Below are 24,971 nucleotides of genomic sequence, written 5' to 3' on the forward strand. Positions count from 1 at the left end.
ACTGATCATGTTAGACATATCACCGGCCTTTAATACCATCAATCATGAGTTAATGTTAAATAGGCTTCAGGAAATCGGTATAGTAGATGACACTCTTACATGGTTTAAATCCTATCTGGCAAAGAGATCGTTCAAAGTAAAATTAGGCACTATTGAATCAGATTCTCTCAACCTTACTTCCGGGGTTCCCCAGGGTTCTTCCTTGTCACCCCTCTTTTCAACATCTATATGGCACCCCTCTGTAAATTTCTGCCCGGGCTAGGATTAGTGCATTTTATCTACGCAGACGACGTACAAATTCTTCTCCCCATATAAGGGTCCATAAAAAAAACCCTGAAGCTTTTTAAATCGATACAACAATTACTTACCCAGATGTTTCTTTTTTTAAATCACACTAAAACAGAAATCTTACTGATCTGTAATAAAGTGACCGATAAAATAATAAATGAAATCAAATCCACACCGACATCTCATACCATCCTTCACGAAGTAAGAGATCTAGGATGTTGTATACTAGATAGTGAACTCGCCTTGAAGACATCAATAAATGGTATAGTGAAAGATGGATTTTATAAATTACAGGTTTTAAAAAAATTAAAACCCCTGTTGCATAGCAATGATTTTAGGACCGTCCTGCAAGCTTTATTATTATCCAAATTGGACTATTGCAATGCATTTTTACTAGCTCTCCCTGCTTCTTCCATCCGCCCCTTTGCAGCTTTTGCAAAATGCTGCTGGCAGGCTCCTAACCAATTGTAAAAAAATATGACCACATCACTCCGGTTTTGAAAGATCTTCACTGGCTTCCTGTTCACCATAAAATCCAAAATAAATGTCTGTCTCTTATACACAAAACCATTTATGGAGAAAACATCGAATGGTTGAATGCGGCCTTTCATAGCCATACGCCGCAACAAAATCTCAGGTCCGCAGGCAAAGCACTTCTATCTATTCCATCACGAAAACAGCACATCTTAATATGGTCTGAGAGAGGGCATTATCACTGGCAGGCCCAAAAGCATGGAATTCACTACCGTTAGACATTAGACTAGAGACTAACCCCCACTCTTTCAAAAAAAAAAATTGAAGACATGGCTTTATGAATAGACATTTGCTCAGCCCTAAACAGTCTTTTATACTATTATTTTATTTTATCCCGTTATTTTTATCTGATTTTATGATTATAGTGATTTCAGTTTGTGATCTATCTGAGTTATATAATGAGTTACTTTTCTTTTAGATTAATTGTTTTTTAAGAATTTTATTTTGCCTAACTTTTTACTTAAGATTTGTAGAACTGTTTAATATTGTATTTCTACCAATGACCTGGTCTGTATTTGTTTGTCCTGTAAACCGCCATGAAGTTATCACGAATGTCGGTAAATAAAAGTGAAACAAAAAATAATAAATAAATAATTATAGGGTAGATTTAAAAAAAATAATGCTCGCGCGTCCATGTGCGCACAAGGGGTGTGTGTGTGTGTGTGTGTGTGTGAATTTTGCAAATACACACGGCGATGCCTTCCCCATTTCCCTCCCAGTCTGCTCCTATCCTAGCTACCCCTATATTTTTTATTTTTACCTTTTGCTCCTGCAAAGGAGCAGGAGCAAGTTGCACACGTTGGCACCCTGCCAGTGTACGATCCCATGGCACAGCAGCAAATGGCTGCTGTGCCGGGTGCCTCTAGCCCTGTCCTGCCCCCCAGATCACCCCCTTTTAAAGCCCCAGCACTTACACGCATCCCAGGGTGTGGCCGGGCCCGTTTGAAAATTGGCCCGGCGTGCATAAGGCCCGGCTACTTGCGTAAACTCCGGGATTTACGCGCGCCGGGGTTTTAAAATCTACTCCATATTTTATACGTGAAAATAAAGTAGGACTTTAGTAAATCAGGTTTCATGCTCATTTTTGGTATATTTTAAAACATGAGTTGAGTAAGGGAAATTACTATTTCACCCAGTCCTTCTCTAAGCCATTGAGACCCTCTTTTCTCTTCAGCCTGAACTCCCGCCAGATCACCCAGACCTCCCACCTGGCCACTGGTACGGTACACAATAAAGATTTTTCATATCACTTATGCAAGATAATTATCAGGTGTAAAATTGGCAAATTGATGTGTGTAAGTATTGTTTTAAAGTATCAACTTATGTGTGTAAATGTTGACCTCGTCCCAGAACGCCCCTAGACCTCCTGCCCCTTTTTATGCACGCATACGTGCACTCCAGAGCCAAAAATACAGGCATACTTTTGAGGGTTATAGAATGGCCTGTATGTGAGTAGACGCTACTTATGCTCATATATGCTCATTTTTACATGCGTGAGTCTTTGAAAATTATCCCCTTAGCCTGCAGACAAAAAGTGTTTTTTGTCCGAATGCATACAGTTTGAAATATTGCCCCCTCTACTTTCCACATAAAATTTACAACAAAAAGTCAAATGAAAACTAATTAAACATGAGAGGTAACGTTCAGTGAGTTAAGTGGGGTATACATGCATAAAATTAGAATAAATGTGCATACATCTTTTAAATAAATAAATAAATAAATAAATATTCTATTTTATAAACCTAAAAAATGTGCACATATTTGCTGTGTTGCACATAAATGTTAACCTGAGAGAAAAGAAGGGGCAGTTCCAAGGCAGGGTTTTGAATATGCACACAAGTTGCTATGATGTAAGCTGTATATGCCCATACATTACCAAACTTGTGTGTACGTTTTTACATCTGCTAATTGACTAGCACAACTGAAATCTCACTTGTCCTTTATTTGTAGTTTTTGGGTGGGAGGTCTGGGTGACCTGGTGGGAGTTCAGGGTGACGTGCTGGAGGGTCTGGGTAAACTGGTGTGGTATTGGTGAACTGTTGATTTCAGGTATGCATGCAAGTAAGTAGTTTTAGAAACGGAGCATGCACATACTTCATAACGTACCTGCCTCCTTTGAAAATTGCTCCAGAGATTTGCACTTGTTACTTTTGTGGGTAATTTTTCTCTTAGAAATGACAGGTGAAGATTTGAAAATGTAATTTGTGTGCATTATTTCCTTTCCCCAGCTCCTGGGACTGCTTTTTTTTTTTTTTTTTTTTTACACAGCGAAAAGTATGCACATTGTTGATCTCCATGAGTACTTTTAGCTGGATAAGGTCTAGGCAATTTTCTGGGAACTAATTTAACAGGTTAAGAACATAAGAACATAAGAACATGCCATACTGGGTCAGACCAAGGTTCCATCAAGCCCAGCATCCTGTTTCCAACAGTGGCCAATCCAGGCCATAAGAACCTGGCAAGTACCCAAAAACTAAGTCTATTCCATGTTACCGTTGCTAGTAATACCAGTGGCTATTTTCTAAGTCAACTTAATTAATAGCCATCAGGTTAATGACTTCGGAAAATCACCTTACCGAAAATTATTTAGTTTTATCTGTGAAGTGCCATCCATTCCTGCTGCATGACCCTGTTTTCTATTCCTAGTGCAACTGGTATTGTAGTCAAATTCTCTTCGAAGTAGTATAAATAAATGTATCTACCAGAACTGCGTCAGAGTTTTAGATTAAGCATATTTTAATGACTTGGCACTTCATTGTGGGCAACATGCTTAAAAAAACAAACCCAAAAAACAAACAAAAAATTCCTCATAGCAGCTTAAATCGAAATGTATTAAAAGGCACATTGTGTCTCACTGAAGCATCAAGCACTATGAGTCACAACTTATTAGCAATAAACGGTTAGTGCTGACAATGTCATTGTCTGGCATCCTAGAGAGACGTTGTTGACAGCCATGTATTCTATACTGCGCCTACAATGATTATTTGCTCTTTTGACTTCTGTTTTCGGGCTTGTTTGTTCCAAGGGATGTGCTGAGTCAATTAGATGAGCACTAGTGAATGTCCTTTGGGATCCTGGCTGGCAGGTACATGAAACAGATGGATTTGTGGTTTGTACCTTCTTCTTTTGCCTAACCACTGTGACTTTAATTTGTGACTTCAGGGCAGAGTGTAGTTTGTGACTTCAGGGCAGAGTGTAGCATACCAAGTATAAAAATGTCAAAAACAAGAGTCACAATAGAACACGGTGCGAGATATTTCTGTACAAAATGTACCATAATCCATAATCAAATTATATGGCCCCGGCCTTTTAAACTCCTACTGTATAGCCTCTTTAAGTGAGCTAAATAAAAGACTGGAAATGAAGGAAAAAATAACAGTCTAAGGCTGCTTTTAAATTTTAACCCCTGATTACCCACTTATTGATTTTAACAGTTTCCTTAATTAATGAAAATACCTAAGGCTCTTTTGCCCTGTTCGTCTTGATTAGACTGTAAGTTCTTCTGAGCAGGGATGGTCTCCTATATATTTTGGGACAGCATTGAACTCATCGAGTAGTACAATAGAAGTAATATGTAGTAATTGTAGTAGTAAAACCAAGCCAGAGTCTATCTTGCAGGACTTTTTTGGGATCTATTGCAAATTATCAGTATTTGCAGATTTTTCTTGGCTCTAGTTGTGCTGAGAAGGATCAAAACTTTTACTAAAGACTTCTTCGCAATGGGTAAAAAAATGTGAAATATTTCCTGAAGCAACTAAATTTTTATGGAGCAACAAAGAAACTAGACTGCTAAGTATAAGCAAATGTAGCAAGTGGAATACAAAAATGAAAGCACCATTGACAAGACACTTGTAAAATGCTTAGATGCAAATATGACGTTGCTTCACCTTTAAAAACAAGAACCATCTGTTGCGGGAGCGCTGGGGAGCGATCCCGCTTCCGGGAGATGAAGCGTACCCAGGCCTTTGCAACCTGTTGGAATACGATGGAAGAGAGCGCTAGAGGGTGCTCCTGATTCCGGGGGATATGTGGCTCACCCAGGCCTTTGCAACCTGTTGCGGGGGACACTGGAGAGGAAGTGTACCCTTGGACCATGACGAGCCTGAAGAGGAGTTCTGGCAAATGCCGAGGCAGGCGAGGAGTGCCCAAGCACGGGCGGACAAGCTGGAGATGGGTGACCCTGGCCTCTGCCGAACCTGATGCATCAGAGAGACCCAGCAACACAATGCTGGTATCTGGAGTAGCCCTCCGGCCACTCGAAAGCCCTTTTGGACCTGCCGTAGGGAACGGCAGATGCGACAGGATGAACAGAGGCTGAGGGCAGAACACATGGACTCAAACTCAAACATTGTCAGCACTAACCGTTTATTGCCCAAATAAATTCCGCAAAATGCTAAAAACCTGGCTTTTCCACCAAGCCTTTCCAGATTAACTTTGCCACTATCTTCCCTCTCCCTGCACCCCCCCTGTAAATATCTGCCCCCTCTTCCTTCCTCCCTGTAAATAGCTACCCAATTTTACCCCCCACCCCTTCTGTGTAAATAGCTCCTCTTATCACGCCCCCCCCCCCCTTTTTTAAACTTTTGCCTCAGGCTCCCTGTTAGAGCCCCCTCTAACTCTTGTTTTTTGCTGGTTATCCCCCCCCCCCCCCACCTCCCCGTTCTATGTATTTTCTACCTGCTGTTATAATGTAAACCGATATGATGTGTATTTTAATGTCGGTATAGAAAAACTGTTAAATAAATAAATAAATAAATAAACGAAGACTCAGACATGGATTCAGACGTGGATTCAGGAAGAAGAAGGATTCGGAAGGAGTGCTGCCATGCCACGCGCCCTACACAGCCAGTTAAGGCAAGCCATGAACCACGATGGAGGCAAAGCAGTCACCAAACTGACATTGACTCAAATACATTAGAGTTCAAGATGGTTGAGTACTGAAGGAGGAGGAAGACGGACATCTGGGAACCAGAGACGAAGGACATCAGGACAGACAGATGAAGGTAACTGGCCAGAACTCCTGGCAGCAACGGCTTGGACTGAACCTCGGGAACCCGGCGTGATCGACGCACCTGACAGGTCATTTGAAGGAAGGCGAAACTTCCAACCTGGCGTGGAAGATGCATCTGAAGGTATCCCGAGGTTGGACTGAGGACGGAGCACAAGGAGGTAATATCCGGAACCAGGAACATGAATGTGATTTGAAGGAAGACGTAGAGAATCTTTGGCCATGACGGATGGAACTGCCCCACCAAACCCCCTACACACCCCAGCCAGGATGGTCGCGGACCACTCGGACTATTGCGCACCCTACACAACCCAGCCAGGCTGGACCATGCAGGGACAGAACAAGCGAAGCCTCAGAGACTTGGAGACATCAGGACTTGGAGACATCTGGACTAAGCAGAACATCTGGAACATCAGGAAAACACTGAAGACACGAGACGAGAGACCAGGACAAAGACACGGGATCCCACTAAGGACAGAGTGCTTAGGAGGAGCTGGGTTCGAGGAGTCCCAAGGAGGACTGACTACTTGCAAAGGCAAAGCTGGAATGATGGCAGAGCCCTTTTATAGGGCTGAAGGGGACTTCCCACGATTATGTCATCAGGAGGAGCCAGGAGGGCTGGCCCTTTAAATCCAGCAGAGAGGCACGGCCCCGTGCCTAAGCAGGAAGCAGGAAGCAGCAGGACCCTGGACAGCGGCGTCCCTGCCGCTGATGACGGTGAAGCAGGAAGCAGCAGGACCCTGGACAGCGGCGTCCCTGCCGCTGATGACGGTGAAGCAGGAAGCAGCAGGACCCTGGACAGCGGCGTCCCTGCCGCTGATGACGGTGAAGCAGGAAGCAGGCCGTGACCGGGCCCTAGGCTGGAGCAGCGGCGTCTGGGCAAAAGAGGAGCTCCATGCGTGGACAATGACAGAGATGGTGGCGGCCTCCAGGCCACAGAATGGAGAAAGGACGCCGGTGGCATGATGGTGGCCTCCGGGCCGCAAGAGAGGCAGGAATGCGGCTCCAGCTGCGGAGAAGGGGTGGCGAAAACGGCAGCGTCCAGACCGCAGGAAACCACGGTGTCTGCGGCACCTACCACGGGAGACCACGTGGGCAACCTCCGGGCCACGGAGAGCAGGCAGGCAGGCTGGAAGAAGGTAAGAGGCTGCCCGTAGCTCTGGTTGTGGGCAGCATCGCAGCAGCATCAGTGGCTCATACTGCTATCGGAAGTATTTATGCACAAATTTAAAGTTTAAATCCAGGAATGCCCACGCCTCACCCAGACCTCATCCATGCCCTGCTCTTTTTTGGGAACTTTTCATTTGTGCGCACAGCAGCAAGTCCGGGCGAATCCCGGTGGCCTTTAAAATCTGCTCGGTGCACACCAGCCCGATATATTCGTACATCCCCCAATTTCGGTACGCGTCAGGCTTTTAAAATTCACCTTTCAGCATGTTGCTTGACAGAAAGTACTGCTGCATTAAAAGCTCTGAATCTGATCAAAGTCAGGCTACATTTGAGTTAGCTTAACTTGAACTGGCATCTCAGTAGGGTCAGAGCTTGCTGGCTCAGCCATCCCTAGTTTGCATTCAGCCTTCTGGCTTCAGCTACACACTCTGCCACCTTTGCTTTGTTGCTCTAGCACTCAGTTGCTGGCTGGTTACTAACACAGGGAAGTCTTTCCAACCACTTAGAAAGGTCTGATTTACTGAGGCTTGTCTCCCATACTGTGTCTATGGGAAAAGACCTTGATGAATTAGATCCTAAGTTGTTTTTAATATGGTTCTTTAGGTTTTTGCATGTTTAACAAGACTTAATATGATACCCTGGCTGGGGTTTACATGTGTAAATGCAGTTTACCCATGTAAGTGGGCTTTTGAAAATTGCTACAATAGTATGTTACATTTACACGCGTCAGTCTTTTGAAAATTACCTCCTGGAGTTTTTATTTACAGTTTAGTAATAGCAGGTGACATGTAGAAGTGCTTGACATTTTTAATGGCAGGAAGATCTGTTAGAACTGTTACATTTGCTGGTTGTATGACTTACTTTTCAAGAATGCGTTATACCTTTTGTAAAATAAGAAATGCCAGGAACTGAGTTACCCAAACCTTATTTTCCTGAAAGTATGCTGGAGTGAGTGGTACTTCACTGCTTTTGTGTTGACAACAGCTATTGAAAATGAATAGTGGAATAAATCTGATAGAGTGGATGACTGATGAAAAAGTTCCTTTTGAAAGTGCTAAGATTGAAAACGTCATGTGTGATGATCATCCAGACAAAACTGTCAAATGTTTTTAGAGTGCAACCTGACACAACCTTAACTGGTGCTAGTCGGGAGTAAAGCTTTCACTTTTTCAAGATCATTGTGAGCAGCTCAATGAGTTTCGGTCTCAAAATCAGGACCCTAAGTAGGTTCCTGAGGACCTGCAGATGTACCATGAGTCCCTGTTAAGTAAATTCAAAGTGTAGGACACAGACTTCAAGCTAAAGATTTTTTTTTTATATAACCTTCAGGAAATTTACCAGCTATGGAAAAAGAATTTAGATCTGCATCATTTAATGTGCTTGACAGAAGATGGTACAAAGCTGTATTGCAGAGGGACCTGATTTAGGGGCCTATCTGTGCACTAAAGTGTGCTATTCTTACTGTATGCACTAAAAACTACACTACGGTATTGAAATGATGCCAAGCAACTGACCAAGGCGTCTCCATTTTAGGTGCTGAAATAGAAACATAGAAACATAGAAACATAGAAATGACGGCAGAAGAAGACCAAATGGCCCATCTAGTCTGCCCAGCAAGCTTCACACATATTTTCTCTCATACTTATCTGTTTCTCTTAGCTCTTGGTTCTATTTCCCTTCCACCCCCACCTTTAATGTAGAGAGCAGTGATGGAGCTGCATCCAAGTGAAATATCTAGCTTGATTCGTTAGGGGTAGTAGCCGCCGCAATAAGCAAGCTGCACCCATGCTTATTTGTTTTACCCAGACTATGTTATTAGCCCTTATTGGTTGTTTTTCTTCTCCCCTGCCGTTGAAGCAGGGAGCTATGCTGGATGTGTGTGACGTATAAGTCTTCTCCCATGCTGTTGAAGCAGAGAGCCATGCTGGATGTGCATCGAAAGTGAAGTATCAGGCACATTTGGTTTGGGGTAGTAACCGCCATAACAAGCCAGCTACTCCCCGCTTTGTGAGTGTGAACCCTCTTTTCTTCTCCCCTGCCGTTGAAGCAGAGAGCTCTGCTGGATGTGTGAAGTATCAGTTTTTCTTCTCCCCTGCCGTTGAATCAGAGAACTTTGCTGTATATGCATTGAAAGTGAAGTATCAGGCTTATTTGATTTGGGGTAGTAACCGCCGTAACAAGCCAGCTACTCCCCTCTTTGTGAGTGTGAATCCTTTTTTCCACATTTCCTCTTGCTGTTGAAGCTTAGAGCGATGTTGGAGTCACCGTAAGCCTGTGTATGTTTATTTAATAAGGGTATTGACTCCAGGCAGTAGCCATCATTCTGGCGAGTCACCCACTCTTCATTGGCAGCCTCTTGACTTTATGGATCCACAGTGTTTATCCCACGCCCCTTTGAAGTCCTTCACAGTTCTGGTCTTCACCACATCCTCCGGAAGGGCATTCCAGGCATCCACCACCCTCTCCGTGAAGAAATACTTCCTGACATTGGTTCTGAATCTTCCTCCCTGGAGCTTCAAATCGTGACCCCTGGTTCTGCTGATTTTTTTCCTTCGGAAAAGGTTTGTCGTTGTCTTTTGATCATTAACACCTTTCAAGTATCTGAAAGTCTGTATCATATCACCTCTGCTCCTCCTTTCCTCCAGGGTGTACATATTTAGATTCTTCAATCTCTCCTCGTACGTCATCCGATGAAGATCCTCCACCTTCCTGGTCGCCCTTCTCTGTACCGCCTCCATCTTGTCTTTGTCTTTTTGAAGGTACGGTCTCCAGAACTGAACACAGTACTCCAGGTGAGGCCTCACCAAGAACCTGTACAAGGGAATAATCACTTCCCTTTTCTTACTCGATATTCCTCTCTCTATGCAGCCCAGCATTCTTCTGGCTTTAGCTATCGCCTTGTCGCATTGTTTCGCCGACTTCAGATCATTAGACACCATCACCCCAAGGTCCCTCTCCTGCTCCGTGCACATCAGCCTTTCCCCCCCCCATCGAATACAGTTCATTCGGATTTCCACTCCCCATATGCATGACTTTGCACTTCTTGGCATTGAATCTCAGCTGCCATATCTTTGACCACTCTTCCAGTTTCCTTAGATCCCGTCTCATTCTCTCCACTCCTTCCGGTGTGTCCACTCTTTTGCAGATCTTAGTGTCATCCGCAAAAAGACAAACCTTACCTTCTATCCCGTCCGCAATGTCGCTCACAAAGATATTGAACAGGACCGGTCCCAACACCGATCCTTGCGGTACACCACTTAAAACCGCTCTCTCTTCAGAGAAGGTTCCATTTACCATCACACATTGTCTTCTGTCCGTCAACCAATTTGCAATCCAGGTCACCACCTCGGTACTCACTCCCAAGCTTCTCGTTTTATTCACCAGTCTCCTGTGCGGAACCGTATCAAAAGCTTTGCTGAAATCCAAGTATATGATATCGAGTGCTCTTCCTCTATCCAATTCCTTGGTTACCCAGTCAAAAAAGTCAATCAGATTTGTCTGACAGGATCTTCCTCTGGTGAATCCATGCTGCCTCTGGTCCATCAATTCTCCGGACTGTAGATAGTTCACTATTCTCTCTTTCAACAGTGACTCCATTACTTTTCCCACCACTGAAGTGAGGCTAACCGGTCTGTAGTTACCAGCCTCCTCTCTGTTCCCACTCTTGTGAAGAGGGACCACCACCGCTCTTCTCCAATCACTCGGCACCACTCCCGTTTCTAGGGATCTATTGAACAGGTCGCACAGCGGTCCCGCCAGCACATCTCTGAGCTCCCTCAGTATCCTTGGATGAATCCCATCAGGCCCCATGGCTTTGTCCACTTTCAGATTCTTTAGCTCTTCCCATACATTATCTACTGTAAATGGATTTTCCTCTGTTCCGCTTCCCTCCAGTTTCTTGTTGTGTAGAGATGGTCCTTCTCCAGGGTCTTCTTTAGTGAACACAGAGCTGAAGTATTCGTTTAATATTTCTGCCATTTCTTCGTCTCCCTCCACACATTGATCATTTCCACCTTTCAATTTCACTATACCACTTTGGACTTTTCTTTTTTCGCTGATGTATCTGAAAAATGTTTTGTCACCATATTTTATCTCCTTGGCAATCCTCTCTTCTGCTTGACTTTTTGCCAACTTGATTAATTTCTTTGTCTCCCTCAGTTGAATCAGATATTCTTCTTTGTGCTCCTTCCTTTCGGATCTTTTGTATTTCTTGTATGCAGTTCTTTTAGCTTTAATTTTGTCAGCCTCAGATGAAACTAGGCAGCTCAGTTCAGAGCTGAGAATTCATGTCACTTAGGGTCCTAAAACTCAGGTGCTTAATTTTAGGCACTTAAGTTAGGGGCCTAGTGCTGACAGCCTAACTTTCTTTCCCTACCCTGGCCCTGTTTATATTTTAGGTTCTTAAATTTAAGATCTCAGTGCTAGTCACTTTTAAAAGGAGCAAATTTAGGTGCTTATTTTTCAAAGTTAGGCAGCTAAACATATTAAAACTTGATTCTTAAGTCCCTACTACAGGGCTGAAATTGGGGTATTTAACCACAAACTTGGCCACAGTAAATGTTACCGTGGTTGAGCATTCAAAATATATCAACAAGGATAATGGACTAATTAGCTGTGGAAAGTAGCCCAACATATTCCATGTGATGATTACTTTTAGAAATTATGAGCGGGGAAAAGCTCAATTTAGATGCTTCTCATGTCAAGTTATATGGCAGGATTAGTATGAGAAGCCTTTTCCTGGTTGTAAATGAAAAATGATAGGGAAGTGGCAGGAAGGTCCTACTCCTAACCTCCTCCTGATCCTCAACCCCCTGGAGGACAATCTTCTCTCTGATCCTCAACTCAATTTCCCCTCTAAATTCCCTGTACCTCCTTTCTCCCAATCCATCACCCCAATTCCCAGCACTCCTTACCCCACAGCAATCATAGTTTAACAAGATCTTCAGAAATCAGTGGAAGCGGCAGCAGGCAGATACAAAGGTCATTGCTTTTTCTGCCAGCCGGGGACTGAAAGGGCACCTATTGAGGTAGGGTGTTAGAATTTGAGGATCCTGGATAATGGGAGGATATAGCAGGGGGATAGATTTGGCAGCCTAATTGCCTGCAGGCTCCTCTGGTTAATGTTGCAGGACCCGTAGCTGTACAGAGTTTTCCCCCCACACACATGAACCAGCCCTGTCACTTTGGGAACAATTATTCAGCATTTGAGGGGGGAAAAACATTTGCAGAAATGTATTAGGCAATTGAGACTGAAGTTGTTTTTTTTTAATGCAACCTCCCACTCCCAATTACTCAGTGATCTTATGGGGATCGAAGTGGGTTTCTCCGGATCGATCGATGCAGCTATTTTAACATTTTCTGAACTAGTTCGCAAAGATTGTATCAAACCTCAGGGCAAACCTAGGAAAATTAGTCATAATTTATCCAGGCAGGAATATCTACAGGAATTGAGATAAGGCAGGTCCAAAACTATCAAGCCAGATGATACAGGAAGTTCAATAGTGATTCAAAACACATGGGATTATATGATTGAAGTAGAACAACAATTAAGTGGCACATTGACGATCTTGTACAGGAAGCAGCAGAAACAGGATGGATCACAAATCAGGAGAGTATCTTTTTGAGGGTTACCCATTTGCCCTGTTTTTTATACAGTACTGGAAGTTCACAAGATTTTAGAATGATTGACCTATGGGATGTCCTATAGTTTCTTGGAAGGGGTCCCTTTTGAAACCTTTATCTCAATTTGTAGATACATTTTTAAGAGAACATGTCCTGTGATTTTCTGCATACATAAGTGATTTGGCAGATATCAGTAACATTTTAGAAAACTATTCTGGACCAATTGAAGGGTTAAGGTTGGTGACAATTGATATCACTGCCCTGTATACTAACATCCCAAAATGGAGGCTTTGCATGTCATCAAGGAGACCTTAGATTCGGGATGAATCAACCACACATCCCTAATGATTTTTTGTTGAAATTAGCATCTATTGCTTTATAAGAAAATTATTTCAGTTTCAATGGTATTTATTTCCAACAAATTCAAGGGACTGCTATGGGGGGCATCGATGGCCCCAGACTTGGCCAATCTGTATGTGGGGGGACTTGAGAAGAAATGGCTTTTTATTTGCCTGTTTAAACAACATATCTTCCTCTTGAAATGTTTCATCGATATTCTGGTGCTGTGATTGGGGAAAGTTGAGGATCTGAATGATTTTCTACAGTGGTTCAACATGATGTAAACTTACAATTTAGCTCAATTCACAGAGAGGAAAGAATTTCATATTTAGAAATTTCTATAACACTTACTAAGGAGGAATTTGATTTTTCCATTCATCAGAAGGAGACTGATAGAAGCACTCTTCTGCATTATACAAGTTTTCATCCAAGACATCTATGGGATAATCTACCTGTGGGACAGGTTTTGTGCTTGAGATGCCTATGTTCAACAGATGAAGAATTTAAAGCCAAATCAGTCATTATGACAGGTTGGTTCATCCAGATAGGATATCCGAACCGAGTTATCAAGAAAGTAAGTATATAAAAGAGCCAGAAGAACGAACAAGCAATTACTGCTAAAAGTGACCCCAAAGATTGCAATCCAGAAGATTGTATGTGTTTTACCTTTCACCCCATATATAGATATACAAGTTTTAAAACATAGCATTAGACAGCATTGGCAGGTTTTGAGTGTGCACTCAGTTTTTCAGCAGGCACCAATTTTTGCATTGATTATAGCTAAAAACTTACAAGATATCATCATACATTCAGCCTTTAATTCACAAGCTCAAAACCCTAATGCCCTTTTACCAGTAGGTAACCATTGATGTGGTAACTGCAACATCTGTGATATAGTGGTAAAAGGTACAATATTAACAGTGCCTGGCCGCAAACCTTTCAGATTTCATCAGCACTTCTCTTGTACTTCAGAAGGAGTTATTTATGCTCTTTGGTGCTCCTGTGAATTAATTTACATAGGGAAAATTATTAGGATGTTCCCATACAAGTATCTATGATCATTTGGGCTGCATTTGGCTACAAAGACTGGAAGTCCTGATCATAGAGCATTAGCTAGCAGCGTCTCACACAAAAGAAGATATGAAAGCCATTTTCTTGATACAACTCCGCTCATTAAGAGTAAGAGATTTCGATACATGCCTCCTGCACCTGGAACAATTCATCTACATTTGGTAAGAGTCTTATTGGTCCGATATTCGTTTAAAAGAGGAGCTAAATGGCAGAGACTTGAAATGGTGGCTTCATCAAAGGAATAAGGAATCTTCTGAACAGTAAGATTTTAAACTGTTGTTGTCTTATTCAGTCCCGGCATAACAATTTAATATATTGTGTTTTTATATCTATTAGCAGTGCTCTCCCAAGCCCCTGAAGCAGACGGTAATGTCAAAACACTGTCAGTGTCGGGCATACCACACTAAGCAGGACACCGTGACTACAGATTTTTGAGAAGTATTTCGTCTTATAAAGATAAGTGCCAGTTTAATAGTTTTTCCTGCTTAGTATGAGATCAATCTGGAGAGAGTAGTGGACATTAGATCTTGCATAAAGACTTTATTGAGCGATAGTCATGTATTAGAATTTTTATTTGCATAGAAAAAAACTTGAAAAATGTATACCATTTCAACATATCAGTATGATACTTATATAAACAAAAGGTTAAATCCTAGAGTCAAATGTTGAAGTACCCTACATTTGACTAAGCCATGAGATTATCATTCCCCATTTTTCTTTATTAATGTTTTAATAGGGGGAGTTGTTATAGAGGCAATTAGTGTATTATAGTAGTAGACCAAACACAAATGTGTGCACATTGTGAAAAGTAGACTCCATTAGTTCTGCGTGGAGCTTCTTGCTTTATTTGTTTTTTATTTTAAATCAATTGTTCCTCTCCTTTCCTCATCAACTTCCTTCCCTCTGAAAAGGTTTTTTTTCTCTATGAGATATTGAATTTGATTTAAACACTTTAATCCAAGTATGACTGATCATCTTTAGGTATTATCTCAGGATTCCTCAACAGAGGTTTGAGTTGAAAAAAGAAGCAAGAGTTTACACACATGATCTGACTCAAGTATCTTGTTTATTTAATTTCATTGATAAACAGGCATATTAGTACTTAATTTCCAGTTACTGATCCGTACTTCCTAAACAGACAAGGAATATCAAGCACTTAAAAAAAATTGATGGCAGGGATGCCATGTGGTGGGCTGGCTATGTCTCAGACTCGTTCATACTCCTTCAAATCTGCTTCCAGTTAGAGATGTTCAGATAGCTTGAAGACAATTTCAGGTCAGGTGGACATCCACCTGATTTGAGATTGATGGAAATTTTTAGATTTTCCCTGGTGAAGTCTGTTAGGTTATTTCTAGTCTAGCTGATAAAAATCTGAAGCAGACCCACCAAAATCCAAAGGAGAGGCATTGATGCAAGGAAATACATATTGGATTTTTTTTTTTGTGGATCCCCCATAAATTCTGGCAGATTCACAAGAAATCTGAAGTTCATTTGCTGATATGCAGAAATATGCTTTGGATTATTTCCCCAAAAAGGTTGTTGGACCAATAAGATAACTGCAGAAGTTTTCACAGGTTCGTCGAGATGAGTACGATTCTTATTTTCACCGATTTCCACACCTCTTTCTCTAGCTGGTTGGTGTTCCAGCAGGCATAACAGAAAGGTGGATCAGACCTCTATTAAATCTCTTCAGGGGAATATCCTATGCTGTTAGGCAGAAGTTTCATTACTTAGAAATAGACAGCCTAGAAAACCTAGTTCAATGAATAGAATGGTGTTGTCATTCTCCAGCAGCAAAACTCTCTGCGTCTATTGAAATAGCTTGTTGGGCCTGCTGAGCTCTTATGAGGTGAAATGCCTGTGATTTGCCCGCAGTGCACAACTGCAGTAAATCCACTTTCCAGCAAGTACAAAACATAACAATTTGTACTTTGCCTGCTTGTTTGCATTTTGAAATGACCACATGCTTTGTTCTTATGCAACTGTGATAAATAAATCTAATGGGAAGAGGGCCAAAAGTTCTCCTTACAACATTTGGTTTGTGAAATGAAATACTGAAGAAATCCATACAGATTCTTTTAAAATGATCTGACTGTTGCCCTTAGCTGTATCGAGAACCAAAAGCTGCTACTTGTTTACTCCTTGTTCTATCATTGCCGAAAGATTTAAAAGTAGGCTCCAAGAATGCAAAGCTCAGGATAACTCTGTGTGATGTCAAAATGACCAGATAATAGAATAAGCACAGGAATGGAGCTTTAATCTTTTTGGGGCTTATTTATTAAAGAGCATTAAAAATGTGGTTTAATGTATGTTTTAAATGCACTTAGGTGCCTCCCGAATACTGTAATATTCGAAATAGGGCCATTTTCATTATCATGGTCGATTTTTAGGCTGGAATGGGATTAATCATAGCTGAGATAAAAATGCTTGTATTTCAAGGTTGTGGTCTAAGTAAAATAAGCATCCTCCTCTCAGGGGCCAAGATGGGAAATGTTAGCAGATGCTAGTTGGCAGAGAGAAGTTGTGTTCGTATTTGCCGTTTTCTTTAGTTTGCCTTTTTCTCCCTGGACATATATATATATTTTTATTTCTTACGAGATGGTCATATGAAAAGGCAAAGCTGGCTGCTCTCCAACCAAAGGCTCATCACCTGTGACCGGTCCTGCGTAGTTCAGCTGGCCAGCATTTTTGCAACCGTAGCATGATCAGCAAGAACCAGAATGTTTCTGCTTATGGTGTTCCATTTTGATGAATAGACTTATCTAGGTCCCAGGGATCTATCACCCTCGCCTGTACCAAATAGTGCTATGACTAAATGGATCTTACCCCTGTGATCCCATTGCTGTTGCCACAGAGGCAGGAGACTTTAAGAAGAAGAAACTAGCTTCATGGTGCAGGGTGCGACATCCAGATCGCAAGGCTTTTATACCAACTCGGAACCAAACAGTGACCACAGGAGAAGCAGCTGATGCCCTCAGGATTGCTAACTTTGTGGATAGTTAGAGAGATCCCTGATAGGACTGGCACAGCAGTTAACTCCTTCTCAGCCTGTGCAGCTTACTTGAAAGAGTGTTCATGCCATTCCTCAGGATATCTCCCTTCAAAAGATTTTGGCTATCTTTATTAACTCGTTTATTGTCAAACGCCCTGGCGTATGTTATTGTTCTATGTACACCGACGTGATATCTTCAATGAGCGGCGGTTTATAAAAACTAATAAATAAATCAATATTGAAATCTGAGGCATCTGTTTCAGATCATATATCTGAACTGTCTAATGTTGCCGGTGTCACTGAGTCCAATGTTTCTAGTCAGGAAAATGATCTGATGTACAGTGATAAAAATATTGTGGCTATATAAAGTTTCTTTGCTTTAAACACAGAATACGTCTCTTGCAAAAGATGAGTGTCCTTCATGGGAAGCTTGAGAAAATGTAGAATTTTGCTAGGGAAAATAGTCTGCGCCTCACCAGTTTTTCTAAACTTCTTAATGCTTCCGCAATGGAAATGTTCAAATGTTACCTCTACGAAGTTCTGAATATGCCAGAAGCAAATATTTTTTCCAAAATCTAAACAGTTAAAAGGACAAAGGATGGCCCTTTGGAACAGCACTTGTCAATGGATGGCATACATTTAAAGCACTCTCAGGAGGAAGGAGAGTCCAGAGCCACACTATTGGTTACGTTTTGGAACCAAATAAAAACTGGACGATGTAGCTTTTTTTTTTTTTTTTCAAAAAGAGGGTAGTTTTTTCCTTGGCCAAAAAGATGAGAATATTCTTGAATGTGAGCAAGCAAGATCAAACAGAAAACGATTTTAAGTCTGCACCAGCAGGTTGTCTCTTTTGGCTCAGATTTTGATCTTTCTCAGTATCTTGAGAAGCAATGAGTCTTTTTTGGCCTGTGGCAGGTTGAGGGATTTTTTTTTTGGGGGGGGGGAAGAGAATAAGGTTAAACTGATAGCTACCGGTTCTATAGGATCTGAGGGCAATTAGATTGAGTGCTGGGGGATGACCATGCTATTAGCTCGCTATTTAGTTAATTGTTTCTGTTTTGGTCAACCGGATCAGGTTCTGCCAGTGCCCGCGTGATGCTATATGCATGGCTTGGTTTTATGTATTTCTGCATGTGACTCTGTGATCCACTTCCAACATTTTTTTTTTTTTGGATATGCAGAATATAAATTCTGGAAATAAAATAAAATAAAATGAATCAATCATACTGTCAGTAGTTATTCCAGGAGGTTCTCTTAATCCCTATGCATTGTTTGATTTTTCTTTTTCTTCTTGATCTGCTTGCAGGCAGTGGTGCCAGGTTTTGTGACTTGGCTCATTTGTTTCCTTCTTTTTGTGGGCTTTAACTGTTCATTAAGATGGTAATCAGTTTATACTTTTTCTTCTAAGTTAATTATTTGAAAATATATTGATTAATTACTTTTCCTTTTCAAGACTGATTCTTGGAAATATATTTGAAAATCGGAGTATAGATACTTTTTTTTTTTTATTAAAGAAAGTAAAACGCCAGGCCTCCTGAGTAATGAGCAGGATATGGATTACGGATCTTATACCACAAAAATAAAAAAATATATATTGGTACAACCCTAATGAAAGGTGGCCTGGGGCTCTCTGCAGCCTGCTAGCTTTCAGCGATCCATTGAACCTGGCCAAGTACAAAAATAAAGCTTCAAGCATGAGCATAGCCAGCTCAAAGCAGGTGGTACAGAAAAAAAGGAGGGGGCTCTGAAAAAAAAACACAAGTTTTCCTCAAAGTAGAAACTACTTCACTGAAGAGGGCAGGAAAATGCCTCATACAAAAATGTAATAAAATACATGCAGACTGGCAAGCCTTTCTTCGGCTGTCCTCCCAAGCCTACATTAGGGGCAGAAAAGATTTTTTTTTAAACAGTTAATAAACTTCACAGCTTTTAGATCCAGATGCATTAGCAATTCAAAATGTATCTGGCAGTACAAATATAAAAAGCAAACAGCCCATTGAATACTGTATAAATACAAGCAATAAATGTGTATGTGCCTGATTCCAAGCTGCACTGGAAAAACTCCCACAGAGCCTAACATTTCACTGAGGCTCACGGCCAAAAGTAAATTTGTTCTCGGAATTTGGACAGGAACAGAGGAAGAACTATTAAAGTTTCTTGATTAGCTGGACATGTGATTCAAACTTACTTTTTAATGCACAAAAGCAGATAGCAGGTTCATTTCTTGGATATCTGTACTGGTAAATGTGTTTATCTGATGATTTTTTCTTTTTGTTTGTTTTAGGGAATAAAATATTGCAGTTACTGTGGTAAGTTCACCTGGCTATGTAAAAATAAATGTCAACAAACAAGTTGTAAGTGATACCTTTTAATTGGACTAATGTGATAATTTAATACATTTCTGATGATTACTAGCTTTTGAGATCCACACTCCCTTTATCAAATGATTGAGAGGGTGGGTAGGCCTCGTGCCTGGCTGCTGCGGTAATATGGGTCCAAAAAACAGCAGGGTAGGCGATGCTCACGTCTCCTTGATTAAATATTGAAAAGGACTATTTTGTGGCATCCACTTTTTTGTTGTTTTCCTCGCGGTAATATGGGTGCCAGGTCCCCCCTCGATGGGCACCTTTAGATAGGGGTCAGGAATGAAGGGGTCAAATGCCGTTGGTTGGCTGCCAGGCAGTTAGGGTAGCTAACTGTCTTTTAGAATTCAAATATTAAATAAGGGGGGAGGGGTGTCTTACCATTGGCTGGTGGTCCTGGGACTGTAGGGAAAGGGGAGGAGTCTGGTGTTAGGGTCCTTGGTCCAGCAGGCAAGGCTTCACTTGCCTGTGGAAGTCTTTGGCCGAGCTGCATCGTGAATTCTTGTCGGGTCGTTCTTTTTGTGGGTAAGTTGGTGCAGAGGTTTGGTGGCATGCCATCATGGAGTCGGAAGAAGCAACGACTATTAGTAAGGGTGAGATCGGCATCGAGTTTGAGTCTGGATGGAGGTCAGTGGATGAGAATGCCTTTGTTCCTACTGTTTGTTCTGAGGCTGCGGCAGTGGTGGTGGTGGGAGCCATTTTGGTGAGTTCTGTCTGCTTCGGGGGATGCTGAGAGTGATGAGTGTTCTGCGTGTGTTGCAAACGCTGCACCTCGAGGGTTGGGAGGTGTTCGCAGCAGCAGCTGATGCTATTAGGGAGGTGGACCTCCCTCCAGTGGGACGCGGGGGCAGGGCTCGTGCAGTCAGTGTTCCCGGCAGTTGGGATGCGCGCGGCAAGGCTAGAGGCCACAGTGTTTCTGCTGCTTCCAAAGTAAGGAGGAGGATAATTTTGACAGTGTTCCTGCTGGCAGCATCTGATTCTGACATGGTCCCCAGGGTCATGCCGGCATCGGGTCAGCCTGGGAGTACAAATGCTGGGGTTGAGGTTCCAAGGATTGTTGGGGGGGGGGGGGAGCAGTGGATCAAGAGGGGTTAGATGGGCTGATGTTGGGAAAAGTGGAATGTCGCAGGGTGCAGGCAATGTGGTTGGGCTGGCTGTTGGGTCAGTGTGAAAGCCGATAGGGGTGTCTGGAGGATCTGGGCTGAGTGGTTTGATCTCTGAGAGTGAATATGAGTTTCACGGGGCTTTGGGCGTGCACTCTAGTACATTGGTTGGGGATTTTATGCCTCTATTTTCCTTTTAAGGGGTATGTGTGTAACTGGGGACAAGGGCGACTAGTCAGGAGGTGGATTCTCATGGTTTTTTGGGGGTTTCGGGCAGCACTTTCCTGTTGGAGTTGAGAGTCCTATGGCTTCCTGGATTAGCGTTGGTCTTTAGGGTAGATTTCCTTCCCCTAACGTGAGTAGCTGGTGTTGGGCCACGGTTGGCTGGCTGTGCAGTTGGGGCTCCCGGGCCTGCTGGTTCTGCTGTTTTGTCTGATTTTTTTCCTTCATAGGATCCTGCGCTGTGGTAGATTTGACAGTCTGGGTACTTCGCGACAAGAAGGTTAGAGGAATGACCCAAACTTGGCTGCGATGGACTCATCTCATACTGTGTTTCCCATGATTGTAGTTTCTGACTCAGCTTCATTACAGCGTGGTGAGTTGCCGTCCGTTGGATCTTCGAGAGTTGGGGAGGGGAGTAGTTCCTCCTGTTTCGGCTCCTTCTGTTGTGAGCCCTGTGGCAGGGAGGCAGTTGGAGGTGAACCAGCTTTCACTGTTGATAAGTTCAGTAATGGTTGGGTTATGTCTTCGCATAGATGAAGCAAGATAGATCCAATTCATTAGATTCACTGGCTTTCTCTTCATCCTTTTCTGATTCGTCCTCGTGAGCTAAGTCTCTGGTGGAATTGGGTATAGGGATTAAGGCCGGGGATGGGGGATTCCGGCGTTGGTTGCCTTTACTGAGCATGAGCTGTGGGAAGATGTTCCCAGGTCTCTGATGTGTAAGATTAGGCGCTGGAAATATTTGGACATATTCAAGTTGTTGGAAGGTCGTGGGGGGAGCAGGAAGGGAAATAAGAAGAAAGGAGACAAAGAATGTTTCCTGGGGTTACAGAAGAAGGTTCCACACATGTAAAATCTGTAAACATACTGTCTCAGGATCTACTATTAATATTCCACACCGAAAACATTTCAAAATTAGTCAGTCTTTTTCTTGTGATTCTAAAGAGGTCATTTTCATCATATGGTGTCTCTATATGCTTATCTGTATAGGAAAAACTATACGAAAATTCAAAATACGTATCCAGGTTCACCTAAGCAGTATTCGTAGACAAAAACAATGAAGCACCATTGGAAGATCATACAATAGAAGAATTAAAGACTGTAGTCCTCATTCAGTTGCATAGATCACCATGAGGAGGTGATTTAGACAAAAAGCTCTTACAATTAGAACAGTTCATCTACAAGTGGGACACAGCCCCGAAAGCTTAAATAAAGACATCGAGTGCTTTCACTTTTTAAAAAAAAATTGTTTCTTTAAAAATGTTGTCCTGTTTAAAACTCTTCGTTGATTCATTAAAAACAAAACAAAACCCTATGATTGAATTTTCATCTGGTTACTATGACATCAGTGTTTCTAATTTTGTGATTGGGCCCTTTGGGTTTAAATGTGGGATTGTGACGCATTGTCATTGTCAGAGCATCATGGCGCCTTGGAATTGAACTCTCTCCGTCAATCTTGTTAAGTAATACATTGGTGGTATTTCAATTTTTCATTTTTAGATATATGGGAGCCTCTCTTTGTTTTTATAGAATTGTCTCTCCAGCCCCCTGAAGCAGGCGGAGCTCCACCAAAACGCTGGCAGTGTTGGGCACAACAAGAGAGTCTAGCTATGTACAATGAGTATATAGAAGAGTTTTTTCTCAGTTTAGAATTAATGTAAGAAGCCAACCTCTTTAAGTATATTGTGAGACTGGGGCGCAATAAGAGAGCGAAGCCACATCTAGGAGAGTTCCTTCTCCACTTTGGACTAATGTAATGAGCCACCCTTTTCAAATACATCGAGAGATTTATTAAGAGACTCAAATGACATAACAAGGGGATGGGTCTACAGCATAACTCAATGAGAGTTCCTCTTCGTTTAGAATTAACAAAAGGAGCCATCCTCTTTAAGCACATTGAGAGATTTAAGAAATTGATCAAGAGATCAGATTTCACATATGAGGATTTAAAAAAAATAGTTATTATCTGTTAAAAAAATAATAAAATCAAAAAGAATAAAATGGTGTGGTGTTAATAGAATGAAAGTGTAATTCTGCTTTCGTGATTTACACCTTCGCCGGACATACATATATATTCACCAATGAGTAAATTTTGTTCCTCTTCATTGTTATGACATAGGCTATGAACCGACAAAGGAGCTGTGGCCTATGCCCAAGGGCCTAGACTGAGACCTGATGCTGGGGCCTAGGCTGACAACCGAACAAAGGCCCATAACTATGAAATGTCCCAATGATTCTGCCCCCATACTTACCAAATCCAACACTGCATCCTGGCATATGGTCCTGATGCTAGAGACTTGGCCTGGACTAAGGTCCGACACTGGGACTTGGCCCAGAGGCCGGGTCCCGATACCAGGGCCTTGTCCCAGACCCAGACCTGTTACTGAGGCCCAGCCAAAGGCCTGTTACTGATGCCTGTGCCTTGGCCTAGGCCAGAGCCCGGACCAGGCTTGACCCAACAGCCCATCTTGTAGGCCAGGGCTGACACCAAGGCCTCAGCCTGGACCCAGACCTGATGCTAAGGCTTAGTCTGGAGGCTGAGTCTTGCCACCTAGGCCTCAACTCAAGTTCAAGTCCAGGCCTGGAGGCCAATCCTCAGAGCTTCTTTTTGGCATCTTCTTTCTTTGGCTTTTCTTTTCAACTGATGCCATCTCCTGGGGTCATTGCATTGGAGTTAATGAACTCCAATGCATTCTCCCCAATGGAGGGCACTATTTTGATATACGGCAGTAATTCAACTGACTTGCCACAGGTTTCAAGAAGTGTGAGCAGGATTTGAACCCTCAATTCCCTAGTTCACTGCCTTCTGCTCTAAGCACTAGGCTAGTCCATCAATTTCTTTTTTCAGCTCATTGCATGCTAAGTCAGATTGTTATTCATGATTATTGGCTTTCAGTATGAAGAACTACCTCATAACATATCTCTCTGTACAGATGATATTTTGAGGTTAATATTCGAGCTGTCTGGCAAACGTTTGATCACTCTCCCCCCCCCCTCCCCCCATTCACTGGACAAAAATGCAGTTGCATTTATTTATTTATTTTCTGCTTTTGTATTTGTTTTATGTTCTTTGAGGTCAATATTTAAAGCATGTTCAGCACTATTTGCCTGCATAAGTGTAACTTATGTGTCTAAGTGGCAGCCTGCTGAATATGCACCTATATTCAATGGAACCACTTAACCACATAAGTCACTTATGCTACTAACTTTTTAACCACATAAGTTTTATTTATTTATTTATTTAAAACTTTTCTATACCGTCGTTTAGTAGAGCACCATCACAACAGTTTACAGTTAGGCACAAATATGTTTGGTTTGATTTCTAAATTATCCAAAAGGTGCCAGTATTATATGGTTACATAGTTCAATAATATACACTAAATGGGGAATGGGTGTGGTTACCATTTTGTGGGTGGGTAGTGGGCGGATCGGGGTGGAACAACTTAGCCGCATAACTTATGTGTCTAAGTAGTAATATTTGGTCTTAGCCACATAAGTTAACTGGCTAAGTTAGACCTGCATAGAGTCTAACTTAGCCAGGTCTGACCTGGTTCAGCCTTCACCTAGACTTCTTGCCTGCTGCCTGGCCTGACTTGGATTGCTCTCGGACCTCACCTGCCTGCTGCCTGCCCTGACTCGGATTGCTCTCGGACCTCACCTGCCTGCTGTCTGCCCTGACTCGGATTGCTCTCGGACCTCGCTTGCCTGCTGCCTGCCCTGATTTGGATTTTGTTTTGGACTTCTCTTGCTGGCTGTCTGTCCGGACCTTTGATCATCTCACGTCTTATGCTGCCTGTTGACAGTGAGGACCTTCGGGATTCTTCTTCAGAGATAGCATCTCAGCTTAAGGGTCCATTTGAGTAACAGATTACTGAGGCCATGGACCCGGCAGACCTCTCAGGTCTACAAGCCATTCCTGGGCTGCCTCAAAGAATCAAACAGCAGCAGCAATGCCTGGAACTGTTGGCGAATTTTCTGGAACGCCTCAGTGCGTGGCTGGATGCCGCAGCAGCTCCGGTATCTACAGCTCCCCTGGAGACTCCCCCGATGGCTGCTGTCGCCCCTTTGATCCATCTGCTGGTACCACCACAATATACAGGGAATCTGGTCCAATGTCAAGGATTTCTGAACCAGTGTTTTATGCACTTTGCCATCCAGCCAGGGCAGTTTCCCACTGACTCAGTTAAGACCACTTTCATCCTTTCTGTACTGGATGGGAAGGCCCTGGTGTGGGCTTCTCCTCTTTGGGAGCATGGAGA

At 42.5% G+C, this 24,971-nt stretch overlaps 1 long non-coding RNA gene across 1 annotated transcript in view; it reads left to right on the top strand.

Annotated features, from left to right (window-relative positions):
• LOC115084046 overlaps positions 1–21,894 on the top strand; it is a 60,158-nt gene extending 38,264 nt beyond the window's left edge. The window contains exons 5-7 of the long non-coding RNA XR_003854457.1: positions 14,369–19,333; positions 20,943–21,085; positions 21,703–21,894. This is a non-coding gene — a long non-coding RNA (uncharacterized LOC115084046). The remainder of the gene's footprint in view (positions 1–14,368; positions 19,334–20,942; positions 21,086–21,702) is intronic.
• Positions 21,895–24,971: the final 3,077 nt, after the last annotated feature.

This window comes from Rhinatrema bivittatum, chromosome 2 (genome assembly GCF_901001135.1).
Source record: "Rhinatrema bivittatum chromosome 2, aRhiBiv1.1, whole genome shotgun sequence".
Lineage (NCBI taxonomy): Eukaryota > Metazoa > Chordata > Amphibia > Gymnophiona > Rhinatrematidae > Rhinatrema > Rhinatrema bivittatum.